Source organism: Camelus bactrianus, chromosome 3 (genome assembly GCF_048773025.1).
Source record: "Camelus bactrianus isolate YW-2024 breed Bactrian camel chromosome 3, ASM4877302v1, whole genome shotgun sequence".
Classification (NCBI taxonomy): Eukaryota; Metazoa; Chordata; class Mammalia; order Artiodactyla; family Camelidae; genus Camelus; species Camelus bactrianus.
In genome coordinates this window covers 20,981,085-20,992,046 of record NC_133541.1, presented here as the reverse complement: position 1 = coordinate 20,992,046, position 10,962 = coordinate 20,981,085, and positions in this window count along the sequence as shown.

Here is a 10,962-nt window from a genome sequence, read left to right as displayed (position 1 = left end):
TACTATCCATCATCTACATGAGCAATGTAGGAAACTCTGAGACAAAACTGAAGAAAAATGTTTAGGATTTCATTTTTTGTGTTCACATTAACTCTGGCTTCATTATGTTGTCATCATATTTCCGATCTGTCTTTATTACTACAATTTTATTTCATTGTATTCTTTTATATGTATATTTGTAAGCAACCTCAAAGTCACTCTAGGACTCTTGTCAAAGGAAATGGGCTATTTCTAAATCTAAGACGTTCAACAGTGTGGGTTGTAGTGCTACATAAACCCACGTAAAAATTCAAACTCAGTGTGAATTTAAATAGTCTTTACAATTTCTGTTTAAATACACTGAACAGTTTTCTCATTGCAGTGCTTTGTTTTTTTGGTAGATTTATAACATATTTAAAACACAAAGCTTAGTTCCAGTCATATAGAAGATCTTCAGAAGTTAAATGACTCATCTCCATTAATTTTATGGCTGTCAGAACTTTTAAAAAAATCATAAAGTAACTCTTCAGTGCTTAGATGCAGATTAAAAGAAGAACAGCTATATACTGAGGCTATTTTTTCATTTGACTGCATTTCTGTTGATGGGCTTGTGCTTTATATCTGAGTGTGTGACACACGATGGCAAATGCTTACAAAATTCTGCCTGCTTCTCTTCCTTTCCCCAAAGTGAAACAGTTATCATCCTGACTCATTCTTCCAGGTTGCTTCTATAGGATGACTAATCTATTCACTCAAACAACTAGCTAACCCAGGACACAATGTCCAGATGTTCACTAACAGAAACAGTGCCGGCTGGCACACAGCAGCTTGATAAGCAACAACAACAACAACAAAAAGTACATTTGAAAAAGTTTTCTAGTTTCAAACTACTAATCAGTCTGCTCTATCAGTAAATGAGTTAACAGATTCTTACAGAGCATTCCAAACATGAGGGGTGCAGGGAACTAGCCTGGGAGAGAGTATGTTCTTAATAAATATTTATCACAAAAATCAACAGAACCCGTCTTGTTGTTGAAACGGATAAAGAAGTCTGAGATGTGTACTTATCTCAAGAGGTTTATGTACATTAAGATTACTAGGAGATAACCACAGGACTGGGGCCTAAAGGATGTGCTTAAAAGTGTTAGAAACTATAAATATTCTAGGAGCTTCACTTCATAGGTTTTTCAGTCAAAACACTGCCAAGAAGATGAGGTTTTACCTAGATTTTGAGAAGTGGATGCATATATCAAGAGACAGACTTGATAATGTGGGTTCTAATAAAAGGGCTGAAATGAAAGGTGGGAAAAAAAATTAAAGGATAAAGTGGAGGACAAATACTGTAGGAAGGTAGAAGGAAAAAAAGCATAATCTGGTGGCATTTTGCCAGATGAATGAGTGTGTATTTTGGAATAGAGGGAGCAAGTTCCGAGGCAAGAAGAACAGCATGAAATTTACTGCAATTATCTAAATAGGAAGCAGTAAGAGCTGAACTAACCAAATGGCGTAGAATAGAAATGACAGATGTAGGAGATATTGCACATGATGAATCAACTCTCTTCCTTTCAATCTCCAAAATAGCCTGGATAGTTAAATAAGCTGATAATACAAATTTACGGGGAGTGGTAAACACAAGGGAACATAAATGAGAATCTGAAAGGGACTGGAATGTTTTGATAAACAAGCTAGTTGGCAAGCACATCTAAATGACAGCTCCTGTGAAGAAAAATATGTTCAATAATAATTAAGAACCATCAAGAATTAATGGTTTGATTCAGGCAGGAACAGTGCTTGACTTATAAAGGCAATAGAATCCATAGTTACATTTATCATCCAGAGAAAACAATACTTATCACATTTTAAAGTTTATAAAACATTCCCACATACAGTAATTCATTTGTATTAAAAGGCCACTGTAAGGAAGACATGGCTTATACAGTCATTTTGTTTTCATCGTGCGGCCATGCCACTGAATGGGAGTGCATCTGAGGCTGTGTGGAGGGGATATTGTTGGGCAGAGATATAACTGCATTTCTATGCTTATGAAGGCATATCAGTCATGGGCCTGGCAGGAAAAAAGGCGTCAGTGTGGAGAGTTTAAAACTAAAAAATATGGGCAATCATCTAAGGCTAATAAAAGCAAGGAGCTTTTGTCTCAAAGGCAGAAGGAAGTTACAGGAATTGTGTCCTTTGGTGGAGAAATGCAACTAACCTGGGGAAACCTGGAAAGCAGTGAGCTAGAAAATAAACACTCTCCTCCTACCAATCTCCTATACTCCCATATTCTCTTGCTACGTGTTAATGGTCAAACCCAACCCGAAGCCAAAGGCAAGGGACCCTGTCCACCCAGCCTGTATGAGTAAGTCTCTCAGGGCCAAGAGGGGTAGAAGCATATGGCAAGCGGCCCTGGAAGGCAAAAGGAAAATATCCATGAAGAACTTGTCCCGTGTCTTTCAGACAGGAGGAAAAATAACTGGAATAAATTATAGAAGACTGTAGGCATCTTCCTAATTCACAGCTTCATTTTAGGTAAATGATCCAAAACAGCTTTTCCAGCAAGAGATGACTCTGATTCATATCTTGTTTGTCAAGTGAAAATATCCTGGCCTAAACTAGCTGGACCAGGAAAGTTACCTGTGATGTACGTAAGTGAAACTGACTTATTTCTTAAGTGACTTACATGCTCAACATGCCCCAAACAGATCTGTAATAAGAACATTATGTGCTTAAACTGAGAGCATTTTTTTTCTCAAACTCTGGCTAAATACTGTATAAAAGTGATGGTGCAATTTTCCTGGCTCCAAGAATTTTGTTTTGTTTTGATTTGTTTTGATTTGTTTTGTTTTTTAATAGCACTGTTCAAATTGAGATGCCATCTCACCTGCCCTTATATTTCTGCAGTAGAGTTCAATTTCCAGAGGTGATTTAGGTACAATTGATTTTTTCACTATTTATGAAGTCAATTAAAACGCAGGACTTCAGCAGAGTAGCTAAGTTCATTAATTTATTCCTATAGCTATTTCACATATAAATGGTTTAAATATTCAAAATGTCAACACCATGATAAGGTTCTGCAATGATTCTTAAACAGGGTGGCAGACACCACTAGCACTCATTAAAACACGTAGTTTGCCTCTCCTTTGGTACCTGCCGCACTGAATTTAGATCTATCAAGTGACTGGTTTGGCCATTTAATCACGAGAATAGTGACGTGTGTCACTTCTGCCAGGCTTCATGCAAAAGCAAGTGCACAGTCCTCCATATCCTTCTCCCTCACCGTGGTGAACCCTGAGGTCCAGCGCCACGAAGGCTGTGGAATGAGAGAGTGGGGGCTGCACCAGCTTTGGCACCTGCTTGACTACAGTGAACAGAGCCCTCCTGCTGACCAGCATTAGATATGCAGAAAGAGTGAGGATTCACATTTGTGGTTTTAAGACCCTGGGATATGAGGGACTGTTCTGTACTGCAGTATAAACCAGCCAGTTGTTTTAATCAGCTTGGGCTGCTGTAATAAAATACCATAAACTGGGTGCCTTATAAACAACAGAAGTTTCCTTCTTTCTCACAGTTCTGGAGGGTGGAAGTCTGAGATCAGGGTGCCAGCATCACCAGGTTCTGGTGAGAGTCCTCTCCTGGGTTACAGACTGTCCACTTCTCCTTGTACCCTCATATGGCAGAAAGAGAACTAATTAACACTTTGACTTTTTCTTATAAGGATACTAACCTCATTCGTGAGAGCTCCACCATCATGACCTTAATTATCTTCCAGAGGCCCCACCTCTAAATGTCATCACATTAGGCTCTGGATTTCAACATTTAAATTTTTTGAGAGGAATTTTTTGAGAGGATATAAACTTTCAGTTCATCACATCAGTGTTGCATGATACATTCTCTATCAGGAGAAGACTGTAATTCTTAAAATTGCATATAAGAACCTTAATGACTCACTCACTCCCTACTTCATGTAATCTGCCAAAAGAACACTATTCTTCATGTATACAGAACGACATTAAGTCCCTCAATTATGCCATGATTATGTCTCTAAGCATGTGTGCATCCTTCTACTGAAATGCATTTCTTACCATTCTTTGCCTCACTGACTCTTCACTGCCTCACCAGATCACTTTACTCACACAAAAGCAGTACTGAGCTAGAGTCAGTTCATATCAGTCCATGAGAGCCAAGTGTTTACATTTTCAGCAACTTTGCAATCCAGTTTTTAAATAGCTTATGAATTAAATTACAAAAGTTAGAATTAAATAAATTACATAAAAAACAAAATACATACTCAAAACCCATCACTTCCCTTTTATTTTTCTCATTTTACTATTTTCTATGTTCTTGAGATTACTTATGTCTATTTTTGTATGTACACTGAAAATAATGAGTTGTACCACTAGGCATCTCTTCCCAATTCTGAGTTCAATGTCATCAATTTGGTAGCTTGAAATCTGTCAATGTAGGAATATTTACAGCCCAGATATCAAACAAATCCTACAAAACAGGGCTGGATAGATTCTTTTACATATTGCCTAGGCTTAGGAAAGCGTTGGAGAAAATGTTAATAAAGTAATTAAACTTAAAAATACACACAACTACAAACAAAAATGTTGAGGAAATATTTTTTCCAGTATTCAAAACCCATTATCTAGCTCAGCAGAGAAGCTACTCATATCCTTGATGAACAAGCATAGTTCTGATACACATTTTTATTTTTATTATCTTACCCATTAACATAGATAAAAGTATAAACCAACATTCACAGCAGAATTATACCTTGGCATCTGGTTGTTAAACATTAACTAGCACATCACTGCACAAAAGTTGCCTCATTAAAGGAAGTTTTTCTCTATAATATTCCTTAAGGAAGTTCTTCATGATAATCGAAATGCTGCAGTTTGAATGTCTGTGTCTCCCCAAAATTCACATGTTAAAGTACTAATCCCCAAAATGACTATATTTGGACACTGGGTCTGTGAGGAGGCGATGTAAGTCAAATGAGACCATAAGGATGGGTCCCTAATCTAATAGGGCTGGTGCCCTTATGAGAAACAGAAGAAGTGCCCAAAGAGAGGTCTCACCAGGAACCTAACAGGCTAAAACTTTGGTCTTGGACTTCCCAGCTTCCAGAACTATGAAAAATAAGTATCAGTTATTTAAACCATCCATCAATGGTATCTTGCCATGGCACTCTGAGCTGACTAAGACACCAGCCCAATCTGAGGAACGCTCTACCTAAGTGCTCTTATTGCTCCCTTAGCACAATATTATCAGAGGATCTATAATTTCCAGGAGAAGTGCTTCTATGAGTCACAGCCAGTAGAAACAGTAATTCATTATATACTGTGTAGGAAGTACTTTCCAAGTGCTGGGGAAGCTGCTTTGAACACTTGTTCAAAAAGTTCTTTGCTTTTATGGAGATTATACTCTAGTTTAAGGAGACAAAATACATAGATAAATACTAACAATGAAATAAGATCACTTACGGTAGTGCTAAGAAAATAAAGTAAAAGTAGACAATGTTTAAGAAAGCGATTGTGAAGAGGTGGTATTTTGTATACCAGATGGTAATGATTTGCTCTTTGAAATGAAGACCTTGGTTTGCTCTCAGGATTCCCAAATTCCTGTTTCCAGGAATAAAATACTCCTTCTCCTAGCTGTTGAGAGCATAAGAGATTGCCTTTTCACAGCTGAATCTCTCTCCCTTGAAATGTTGACCTTTAGCTGAAGTGACTTGCCTCCGTAAAGGAAAACCCCCTTCCTTGTGGGTAAGACCCATCCAAGTGCCTGTATAATAAATGATTAAATGGGCCGGGTCTCTTTGTCTCAATCCAGGCAATTCTCACGGTTATCCTGGCTTCAGAGCTCTCTGTGAGACTGGCTGAAACATCTACAACATTGCATCAACAACCAACTTTTTCCTCCACCCAATCTTGCTTCCTTAACTCCCCACAGTTGTTGGTCCTGAAAACCTTTTTCATCAATATTTTTACATGTAAATATTTGTGTCAGTCTGCTTCATGGGTAATTCAACTAGTAAGTGTTGGAAACAGGAGTGATCTGAAAAAAAAAAAATAGGTGCTAAAATGTAATGTTTGACCTCAATTACTCTTGACTAGTTGGCAAAGAAATTCCTTTCACGGCGTTGGGTGGACGGACCATGGAAAGCCCGTGATACAGGGCAGGGCTGCAAACGTGCAACTATTAAAACCTCCACTGGTGGTGAGCCAAGATGGTGCATCAGTGGAAAAAATACACTAGCTAATATAAAGTAGCAGGTGTCTTGAAATGCAGGGAAAATTGTAACCATGAGGACAATAAAATTGGATGGCTGTTGCTGGGGACAACTGATGCACTGGAGAAGGATAATAAAAGACTGAGGGTGACTGATAAGCAATTAAATGCTAAGTATGAATAGCAGAAGCAGCCTTGGCATCATATATGTAGACTCTTGTGATGCCAGAGTGCAAGAAAAAGCTGAGCATCAGTTTCAGGGTTTAGTTATATTACAAAATTCCTGAGAAGTTTGAATTTTCACTCTAGATATATCCACTATGAAAAGACCAAGGCACTAGTTGTGAAGGAATGGGGAACTGTGATATTGAATGAAGACTTAACGTTTGAAACAATTCAAATCATGAATCTAAAAGATATTATCTGACCCCTTGAGCCTGCAGAAGTGGCCCACACCCTAACAGTTAAATGCTAGAAGACAGAGTTTAACTTACATGAAGGGAGGGCCTTATAGGACAACACACACCCTGCTCAGGACCTGACCCTACTTCCCCTCCTGACCACCAGAATAAAACTTGGATGAAGGGACAATATAACCCCACTTGGCAAGTGCAGAGTACACTAAAAAAGAAAAGGCACTACCTCCCAAAACAGGAGCAATAACAAGTCGGCATGTAGCATTGGAAAGTCAGAATTTTTTCCCCATCCCTGTAAGAAAAATGGGGCTTAAAAAGTTACATTCATATGGAACAGACAACAGTATGAATTTATGTTAACTCTCATGCTCTCTGTCATAAAATAATCCAGAGATCTGGATCCATTGGTGACACAGAATATTACATCGCTCCACTATAGTGTTGAGATCACGTCAACTAGATCAAATCAGAAACTGGCAAGTACGTTGGCACAGAAGTTGTGAGATAAAACTGACCATTTCAGGAGCCAGGGAGCCTGCCTAGACTTCCCTCCAAAATAAAGAAGACTGCTGCACTTGGTTCCATCTACCATAAAGGAAACAGTGCTTAAGCTGAGAAATCAGTATTTCCTTAACTAACAATTTGAAGGGAGTCTCTTTGTACTCTGAGGCAAATGGACTGTAAACTACAAGAACAGAAACTTAGAGATCAATTATTATAGAATCCATTTTAGAAATTATGGGGAGATTTCTAGGATGGCAACAATGCACATGTAGTGAATTGGAAAATGCTGGATTCACTTTAGGGGTTTAACTAAAAGGGTTTCTATTATATTTGATGTAGGAGATCAGATACATAAAAGATCCAAGATGCTATATAAATTCTTTTGTTATTCTATTCTGTTAATAGAAGTGACACTTAATAAAACGCGGAAGAGTTTTGAAGAAATATTTAGAGCATGTTAAGTTCAATTTACTTAAGGAACATCCAAGCAGAAATAATATGGAGAAATTAAATACCTGAATCTGACCTGGGATATTTATATACACACAGTGTGGAATCCTAAGCAGTTCAGGAGCCTGAAATAGCTCACTTTAGTTTAGAAAGAAGAGGGTCCAGGAATAACTTCAGTTACTGCAACAGAGTTTGATAAAAGGAATAGAATGAGCAAAGGATGCTAAGAAGGGACAGCCATTAGGTAAGAGAACAATCTTAGGAGTGCTAGGTTATGTAATTCAAGACAGACACATGTTTAAGAAAAAATGGAGTAGTAAACTATATTCAGCATCGCTGACAGGCAGAGTAAATATGAACAAAAACCTGATCGTTAGATTTGACATTGAGAATGTCATTTTCAAGTTTAGTGGAATGGCAGGGTGAAAAAACCAGATTAGAGACATTTAGAGAACAGTCACTGAGTGAGGACAGCAATGTCTGTTCATTGGAGGCACTTTACTTTAAGAGGGGTAGAATAATGAAATGGGAGCTACTGATATCAGGGATGATAAATGTCAGAGCAAGAAAAGCTTTCCATTTTGTTTATTTTCAAGCAAGAAGAACCAGGACACGCTGATATGCTGTTTGAAGTAATTCAGTAAATAAAAGCAAACAAATAAAGGAGATAGAGAATAATTATAAAAATCTTGTTCTTTCAAAAGGTAAATGGGATGTGATTGAGAGAAGATGAATAGACATATTACACTCCTATTATAATATTAACAAGAAACAAATCAACTACAAGCAAATGTCCTTCTAGTTATACTTTTTATAAAACAGTGTGAATCACTTTACTGTGATATTATGTACATATAATTCAATTTTATTACTCTCTGTCTTAAAACCCGCACTAAAGGAATTCAAACATATGGTCTTAATTTTACTTTCATAGATTCTATTTGTTTCTATTTCCTCTAAGCAAACAATAGTAGTCACCTACATACTACATTAACTCACCTCACATCACCAACAAAACTGTATTATTTTCTGTTCTCAAAAATGCATAAGCTCTTTCCTCTACTGCCTTTTTTTTTTTTTCTATGTGTTGTAGTGCTGTATTGCTTCCAAATGTTCCTCCAGATATTTGAATATGTATTCTGCTTGCTGGAGCGCCATGTGCCATTCCACAGTACCTCTGTCTCATATATAATATAGTCACTAGAGAAGACTGTCCCATACAAGTGATTTGTAATGGGCAAGGCCTTCACACTCATGTACTATTTTCTAGAATCTCACTGTGGGAAGCCTTTCACTTGCCATTCAATTTTGTGCAAGACATATTGATGCCAAAGAATAATGTTTTCTAAGGAGTTAGACTGTCAGAGTTGTGAGACATTCAATCTCAAAGAAGAATGGATATACAACGGTTTGAATATGTGGCTTAGCCTAAAATGTAATCTTAGAGATTTATAGTACAACCATAATACGATATATGAAGACTCTGGATTTCCTTATTTGCTCTTCTAGTCTAACTGCACTCTCTCTCAAACTTGGTAAACCCTGCAAAAGATAACTGACTTCATCTTTGTGCACAGTGAAAACTGCTTCTTCCTCTCAGCACACTTCCAGCTATCCCTAAATAACTTAGCAAAAATAATTTTTGAAACAAAACCCACAATGCTTCTTCCTTAGTAAGTATTCTACAGAAATAAAGACTCTTAGATAGTATGTTACAGATTTTTATTAAATTTTCTGCATTTTATGACTATTCAAAAATTTTTACTGAAATATGGTTTATTATTACTTAAATAATTTGTTAATGTTGTTGAACATGATAAATTCGTAGAGCTTTTAATTATTTGGAACTATCACAAAATATGTGTGATTTAGATAAATCATCATCTGGAGCCTTTTATAATTTTGTTTGTACATTTATAATTGTCTGATAGAAGTATTAATATTAATTTCATATTGAAATTTTGAAATTTCAAAAAAGAGCTATAATTCTAAAGATGTTTGAGGTTGTAATGCTACACTGATCACTAATGTTAGTTACATTTTTGGCAAAGTTATACTAACTATCCCAAATATCATCAAAAATCATAGTAAGATTAATTTTATTCTAAAAATTTTGCAATAGTTTTCTGTTTAAATAGAGATATTTGAATAAATCAGTTAAAAATTGGCCATCAAAAACTGAGTTTTACACTCAGGAAATGTTTGGGATCACTGAGTTGTCATCAGTTTTACAACAAATAGAAAGACTTTTATGGCATAATACACTGTTATTGTGTAAGTTCAGATGACATCTCAGATGTTCATTTCCTTTCTCTTCATCTCTATTTAAAAATCCCAATGAACGTGGGATTCCTTAAAGGCAGTGCTGTTCTCTTTATTGCTCTAAGCCAAGAAAATCTGAAGTGTTCACAAAGTTTAATAACTTTGAGGTTTTGACAGTGTTCAAGTTAAATTCTAGAGACCCAAACAGATTCCTGTTATAATACTAGATTACAGCCAACTATAGAAGCAAATATATTTTTATATACTTATTTTCAAATATTTAGTATATTTGGAAGTGAATAATTATATACTTAAAAGTTTAATTGGTATTTGGGCTGAGTGTATGCGCGTATGTGTTTAAATTTGCATTTCAGATACTAAAAATAACACATTACCTGTCATCTTTGTATAATAAATAAAATAATTTTAGTGATCATTTTGAAAACAGTTCTCATATAATACTTTTATGAGCTTTGCTACAACACTAGAAAAAAAATGATTTCCAACATCATAATACAAATCCTGGAAATTTTTAAAGGCGGAGTTTCCTGGATTAAAATCACAGCTGAATGTATCAGACTGTATAACATATGAGAGAAAAATAAATATTTAATATCCTCATATACTTGGTATATTAAATAATGATAGGTTTATCTCTTCTTTCCTAACCATAATGTTTAAAATGCATTAGTCTTTAAAATTAAATATGTTTTTAAAAACTTTTTTCTTAAATTGTTATGCTTGGTGGATTTGATTTCAGTTTAATAATTTATTGAACATTTTGTCTGAAGTTACGTAACTGTAAGAACAAAGCTATTTCTAACATTCTCTTCTGCAATTTTCAATAAGTGGAATTCCAATTGATGTGAGAGTTGAATAAAACAAATTCTACAATAATAAATTCTGTGGAAAAGTATTTGCTAGGTTAAAATAAGAAGGAATTGGGTAACTTTCTTGCTTCAGACTTTAGCAAAATATAATAATATGGCCCATATGTATGTGCAAAGGCTATTTTTGCAGGTTAGTTTTCCTTTAAAATTGATACATGACCCAATTTAATATTACTGAAATTGTCAAGGGTCCCTTATACAAATCAAATCATGCTTCTGTGAGTAAT